Source organism: Coregonus lavaretus (assembly GCF_964263955.1).
Source record: "Coregonus lavaretus genome assembly, chromosome: 39".
NCBI lineage: Eukaryota > Metazoa > Chordata > Actinopteri > Salmoniformes > Salmonidae > Coregonus > Coregonus lavaretus.
The window spans coordinates 25,041,096-25,048,812 of NC_140026.1; the positions used below are offsets into that span (position 1 = coordinate 25,041,096).

General features: G+C 41.4%; 1 protein-coding gene across 1 annotated transcript in view; it reads right to left on the reverse strand.

Annotated features, from left to right (window-relative positions):
* LOC311112604 (uncharacterized protein KIAA0232-like) overlaps positions 1 to 7,369 on the reverse strand; it is a 34,653-nt gene extending 27,284 nt beyond the window's left edge. The window contains exon 1 of the mRNA XM_084155752.1: positions 7,240 to 7,369. The gene's annotated coding sequence lies outside the window, so the exon portion shown is untranslated. The remainder of the gene's footprint in view (positions 1 to 7,239) is intronic.
* Between the last annotated feature and the right edge of the window lie 348 nt (positions 7,370 to 7,717).

Sequence of the window (7,717 nt, forward strand, 5' to 3'; positions counted from 1 at the left end):
TCTCTGAACTTTGTCACAACGCCTGCTTTTTTCCCGATCATTGAGGGCGCACCATCTGTAGCCAGGCTGACAGCGCGGGTCCAGTCCACTCCGACCCTGTCCAGCGCGCCGACGAGTGCGGTAAAAATATCAGCTGCTGTCGTTGTATCTGTCATCGGCACCAACTCCACGAACTCCTCGGTGACGGTCAATGTGTCATCAACTCCGCGGATGAAAATGGCCAGTTGTGCAACATCTGTAATGTCCGTGCTTTCATCAATTGCAACCGAAAACGCAATAAATTACTTTACTTTTTGCTTGAACTAATGTCCAAATCCACTGAAAGATCGGAAATCCTGTCTGCAACTGTGTTTCTTGTCAGGCTGATATTTGCAAAAGCCTGCCGCTTTTCAGGGCACACAATCTCCGCTGCCTTCATCATGCATGTTTTTACAAATTCACCCTCACTAAATGGTTTTGAAGCCACTGCGATTTCATTAGCAATGAGGTAGCTAGCTTTCACTGCAGCGTCACTGATGTCTCGGCTGTGAGTAAACACAGTCTGCTGTTTCTTCAGACCCGCCAACAGTTCATTCACCTTCTCTCATCTCCGCTGTCCTTGAAAGTTGTCATATTTGTCGGCATGAAGACTCACATAGTGGCGACGAAGGTTATATTCTTTCAGCACTGCAACATGCTCTGAACACACCAAACATACAGCTTTCCCATTCAATTCCGTGAATAAATAGGATGACCATTTTTCTTGGAACACTCTGCGTCCACTTTTCTCTTTTTTGACAGAGACATATTGGGGCAATGAGGGTGCCAAAGCACATAATGTTAAAAGTAGAAGCCGTAATAAATATCGCGGGCAAAACAAAGTAGCTCATTGGCTGCACGTGCTTGACCTACTTGCTCTGCCCCGGTATAAACAGTTTGCTTGCTTAACACAATTGCTATTGCGCCATCCAGTGGATGCAATTGGAACAGCAGTTTATTTTATTGAAAAATTGCAGCGCATTTTTCTACTTTACAAATTTTTTTTCAAAATCATCTCGCGGGCCGGATTAAACCCGTTTGTGGGCCGGAACTTTGACACCCCTGTTCTAAAGCCATGACATCATTTTCTGGAATTTTCCAAGCTGTTTAAAAGGCACAGTCAACTTAGTGTATGTAAACTTCTGACCGACTGGAATTGTGATACAGTGAATAAGTGAAATAATCTGTCTGTAAACAATAGTTTGTTAACAAGAAATTTGTGGAGTGGTTCAAAAACGAGTTTAAATGACTCCAACCTAAGTGTATGTAAATTTCCGACTTCAACTGTATACACTGACATCATGTGACAGATCATGTGACACTTAGATTGCACACAGGTGGACTTTATTTACCTTCTGAAGGTAATTGGTTGCACCAGATCTTATTTAGGGGCTTCATAGCAAAGGGGGTGAATACATACAGTGGGGAGAACAAGTATTTGATAGGAAAACCTGCAAAATCGGCTGTGTATCAAATACTTGTTCTCCCCACTGTATGCACGCACCACTTTTCCGTTATTTATTTTTAGGCTTACTGTGATTTGATTGACTAGTTTATAAATGGTGTCAAACTGACTGAATGAAGTCGATCTCATATATCCTTGCCATTCATACATTTCACTTCACCAATTTGGACTATTTTGTGTATGTCCATTACATGAAATCCAAATAAAAATCCATTGAAATTATAGGTTGTAATGAAACAAAATAGGAAAAAGGCAAAGGGGGCTGAATACTTTTGCAAGGCACTGTAGGTAGGAGCTACTGAATGTCACTTTTGGTGAGTTTGAACATTTACAAACGAACGTGAACGAGACACATTGTGCAAATGAACAAAGTTTGGGAGGAGCAGACAGGCTGAGAACTGACAGGAGAAAAAAAATCAATAAATTCAAGATAGCAGTGGCAGCTGTACAGATAACTCATCCTAAAGGGCTTTGACTTCTCAAACATGGCAGAAAGCTAACACAATGATGCCCCGTCACCTTATTAATTCAGCAACTTACTTACAGTGTATTCGGAAATTATTTAGACCCCTTTACTTTACCTTTTCCACTTTGTTACGTTACAGCCTTATTCTAAAATGGATTAATAACATGTTTTACCTCAATCTACACACAATACCCCATAAGGACAAAGCGAAAACAGGTTGTTAGAGATTTTTGCAAATGTATTAAAAAACAGAAATACCTTATTTACATAAGTATTCAGACCCTTTGCTACGAGACTCGAAATTGAGTTCAGGTGCATCCCGTTTCCATTGATCATCCTTGAGATGTTTCTACAACTTGATTGGAGTCCACCTATGGTCAATTCAATTGATTGGACACGATTTGGAAAGGCACACACCTGACTATATAAGGTCCCACAGTTGACAGTGCATGTCAGAGCAAAAACCAAGCCATGAGGTCGAAGGAATTTTCGGTAGAGCTCCAAGACAGGATTGTGTCGAGGCATAGATCTGGGGAAGGTTACACACACATTTCTGCAGCATTGAAGGTTCCCAAGAACACAGTGGCCTCCATCATTCTTAAATGGAAGAAGTTTGGAACCACCAAGACTCTTCCTAGGGCTGGCCGCCCAGCCAAACTGAGCAATCGGGGGAGAAGGGCCTTGGTCAGGGAGGTGACCAAGAACCCGATGGTCACTGACAGAGCTCCAGAGTTCCTCTTTGGAGATAGGAGAACCTTCCAGAAGGACAACCATCTCTGCAGCACTCCACCAATCAGGCCTTCATGGTAGTGGCCAGACGGAAGCCACTCCTCAGTAAAAAGGCACATGACAGCCCGCTTGGAGTTTGCCAAAAGGCACCAAAAGGACTCTCAGACCATGAGAAACAAGATTCAACACTTTGGCATGAATGGCAAGCGTCACATCTGGAGGAAATCTGGCACCATTCCTACTGTGAAGCATGGTAGTGGCAGCATCATGCTATGGGGATGTTTTTCAGCGGCAGGGACTGGGAAACTAGTCAGGAACAAGGAAAACCTGCTCCAGAGCGCTCAGGACCTCAGACCGGGGCGAAGGTTCACCTTCCAACAGGACAACGACCCTAAGCACCAGCCAAGACAACAAAGGAGTGGCTTCGGGACAAGTCTCAATATCATTGAGCAGCCCAGCCAGAGCCCAGACTTGAACCCGATCGAACATCTCTGGAGAGACCTGAAAATAGCTGTGCATCCAACCTGACTGAGCTTGAGAGGATCTGTAGAGAAGAATGGGAGAAACTCCCCAAATACAGGTGTGCCAATCTTGTAGCGTCATACCCAGAAAGACTCGAGGCTGCTTCACCAAAGTACTGAGTAAAGTGTCTGAAAACGTATGTAAATATTATATTTAGTTTTTTTTATTTGTAATACATTTGCAAACATTTATAGAAACCTGTTTTTTCTTTGTCGTTATGGGGTATTGTGTGCAGATTGAGAAGAAAATAAACAAATTAATCAATTTTAGAATAAGGCTGTAATGTAACAAAATGTGGAAAAAGTCAAGGGGTCTGAATACTTTCCGAAAGCACTTTATTTTCTATGAAGGAAAACTATAGTTGCACATCCCTGATCACTCTATTGAAGCAATACACAGCTGGACCTGCTCCCGCTTTCTCCCATTGTGCTATTTACAAACAAACACGTGACTGGCTCAACTGGAGAACTACGGTAAGCTTCATAATGTAAAATTATGTAACAGGTGAAATGAAGAACGTGATCTGCTTCATCTCCTAACATATTGCAGAAGTTGACTGCAGGTATTTACTTAAAGTAGCTACAAATATATAAATGTATTGAAAAAGTTCAAAGAAAAAGTTTCAAAAGGTATTGACAGTATTGAAAAACCATCCTGTGGCTATTTCCCAATACCACAGTTTACGGTATACTGCCCAAGCCTACCGCGCGTCATCAGATGGAAAGAGGAGGAGATGTAGAAAGTTTAATAGACAGACTCAGTTAGCAAAACAATTGCTTATAATCATTTGTAAACACTCCCGCTATTAGGTCCAGTTTATCTACATGAAAATAAAATAAATACAATATCTTAAAATGAATGTAGGCCAAAATAAACGGTTTTGACGGTTATTTTATTTTCATGATGGTCTTCATCCGTATCGGTCAGTTACATGGTTATGAAATTACCGTCACAGCCCTATGAACGATATGAATAACCATTACTCTAAGCACACACACTGGACTCTACCCACACACTCACACATACTGACACTCCAACACATACACACATTCACCACACACACACTTCCACATTCAGCACATACACTGCTGCTACTGTCTATTATTTATCCTGTTGCGTAGTCACTTTACCCCTCCCTATATGTACATATCTACCTCAATTTCCTCGTACCCCTGCACATCAACTCGGTACCCCATGTATATAGCCAAGCTATCATTGTGTATTTTATTATTTTATATTTTATTCTGCGTTGTTTGAAAGGGCCCGTAAGTAAGGATTTCACTGTTAGTCTACACCTGTTGTTTACAAAGCATGTGACAATTACAATTATTTGAATTAAAATAGGCTACTTTTTAATTTGCAAGTCAGGAAAAAAAGTCAGCGGAGACCTCTCCCACTAGAATTAATGATATGCATCTTCTAGCGATCTATTGATAGGACAGGCGCCGGTCAGTCACAAAGTGAGCGACGAATGGGAAACAAGGCTGCATTGACAGTCTGCTTTCTGTTCCGCCTCCCGCTACCTGGGTGTGTGTGTTGTGTACGCTGTGGTTGCAGTCAAATTTCTTTACATGGAGGGAGGGAGCATGATGCTCCATCGTCTATGTGAGTCAATTTGCACGTCCCATATTATGTGGAAATGATCAGTCGAAATCCACTTAGCCTATTGTTTTCTGGCACATTCATTTATTTATTTTTTGCGTTTCATTTGCGGCCACGAAGTGCTGGCGCATAGGCTTACTGTGATTTGATTGACTAGTTTATAAAATGGTGTCAAACTGACTGAATGAAGTCGATCTCATATCCTTGCCATTCATAAAGCAACCAACGTAGTTATATTCATGGTATTGTTTTCAATATGAAGTGCATCAGGACTTGCCAGACAGTGACGTTGAAGTGAGTGACTCGTCAGTAGCCTACCGAATCGCATCGGTAAGAGATGTTCATTTGGCTCCTTAATTTCAATACTGGCTTTTTAGCAATTATCTGCAGATAAATTATGAAAACATTCGATAAAGATGGTGAATCCTCACTGCAGGATCAATGGGTAGGCAAGTGGAGCGATAGCCTCACTCTGGTCCAAAATATGATACAAGAACACAGATTGAATTGTTTTAAAAGCTAATGATACTTATTATGGTATTTTCTAAGATATTGATATAGGTCTACTGATTTAATTAAAGTGTTGACAATGGAGTAGTCAATTGATGCCTTCTGTGTAGCAAAGACCATGATTAACACATGCTTCATTCTTCAATCATACCTGTACTGAGATAGCTGAGAAAATGCCTCTTAAAAAGGAAGCTTGAAGTCTGAGGAAGTCAGCAGATTCTTACAATATTTTTTACTAAGAAATCTGTGGGTCAGTTGTTAAACTTTTTTTTTTTATATATACATACTGCAATTCAGAGTTGCAAACACTTGTTGAAATTCTTTCAGTAATGTAACTGATGTCTTTCTCTCTCTTCTCTTAACACATATGGACCAGAACTTAATTGAGTATCTGTTGTTTATTTTAGTCCATTAGGCAGGGGAACGACGTGAAGAGCAAATGGAGGCTGAACCGATTTGATTGGGTGTCCTTCTTGTCACTCAATAACAGATGCACGTTATGGGTTACCCTTTATAGCCATCAAAAGGGCAAGATCGAGAGCTTTACAGTAGATGGCCATAGGTATATACCCATGCAAATATTTCATACAGGAACACAATTGGTCAACTTAGTACATAGTTAGCATCCAATACAAAACTATAACAGCAATATTATATCGTTGTCGACAAAAACCAACAGAATGGCCACTACCATATATTTTACAATGGAAGCGAACGTTCGCTAACACTTGCTAGTTCCAACATCTCGTTCTGAACAGCACAGCCGATCTAACGCACCATAGATTCTACGTCACTGTTATCCTATGGCTTGTTGATGTCAATCTAGCTAACTAACACATGACAGGAGACGCTTCGGTGTTGGTCTCTAGAGTGAGAGTGGCTGGCTGGCTATAGCAAACTTCCTTGACACTGACAGGTGCATGGCTAGCTAACTAACGGTAGCCATGGATTATTCTGCATGATAGCTAGCCAGCTTAGTTAGCCAATGTTAACGTTAACCAATGGGGGATATTCAGTCAGCTGATAAGCATAAAACTAGCTAGCGATGTAGAGGACTTCTCATACGAGGTAGCCATTTCATATTAGACACTAACAAACGAAGCTAGTTAACCCTAGCTAGCTAGCAGCATCACACACATTCGACTAGCCAGGGCTATAGCAAACGGTCAAAATTCACCTAGCGTTAGCTAGCATAAAAGTAAGGTAACACGTTTCCTTGAAACGAGCAAATGTTAACTTGTGTTAAATCCAAAATCCAATGTTTGACAGCCAGTGGCAGACCATTCACTCAAATGGCGACAGCTAGTTAACGGAACTAACCTAGGATACTAAACGTTGCTACAGTAACTTGCTAACGTTAGCGAAGGTAGCCAGCTAGCTGTCCACATCCAGTAATAAACGCCTATACATGATTGATCTAATGTCTAGGGTATTCATTGGGATAACCGTAGAATTTAAAATAGCATTTGAATGACATTGACACTGTCAACTTGACGCAGTTCTAGCTAACGTTAACAGTAGGCGTGTGGGCAGATGACCGTTGACTGCTGCTATGATGGTGGAATTACAGAACGCGGTTTCCCATTTAACGCCATTGTACACACTGGATCAAGTCACTTCCCTAAAGTTAAACGATATGACAACATTAGTAATCCATACCATTTCGAGAATTTAGTGTGTGGGGGGGGGGGGGGGCAACAATGGTACTGAGTAGTCCCATCAAAACACTACAAAGTACAACATTCCGATAAAAAAAAAACAGTTGTGAAACGATAGAGAAGGAGGAGCGGCTGACTGACATAACCCGGACCTTGAGACGTTTCGCAAAAAAACATGCGCCACGAATTATCACTATGTAACAGTAACGTAAATTTAAATACATTACGCTTTTTAGTAAACATTATTATTAAGATATTGTTTTCCTTACCTGCCGTTACTTGAAGTAAAGAGGAGAAGAGCAGGAGGGGGAGTGGTTACTTCTCTCCCGCTGCCGTTCCGAGCTCGCGCTCCGGAATCCTCTGCAGTAGCATCACTTGCCAAACCGCAACCGCGACAGCGCTGTTTTCAAAACCGATATTTCGACAACATTACATGAATCTGACGACATTACGGATCTTACGTGAAGGCCCTCCCACACTGAGCATTGGCTCCTTTAGATCCAACATGTCCTGCATACAGGGGCAGTTTCATACCGAAAGCTCCCGCCCCATTAGTCTCCAGGCAACAAGGCGAACCTCTACCATCCTACTACCAGTAGGATTTATTCATCCGCTCACGATTGCATCAGAAGGCCAAATAGTACGTCTCTCAAAATGTGAAGTTCGATTATTGTAAATCAGAAATAAGCCAATATCCAAAGTGACAAATTAGTCCACAGCTTTTTATGGTATTTGTAAAACTTGGCA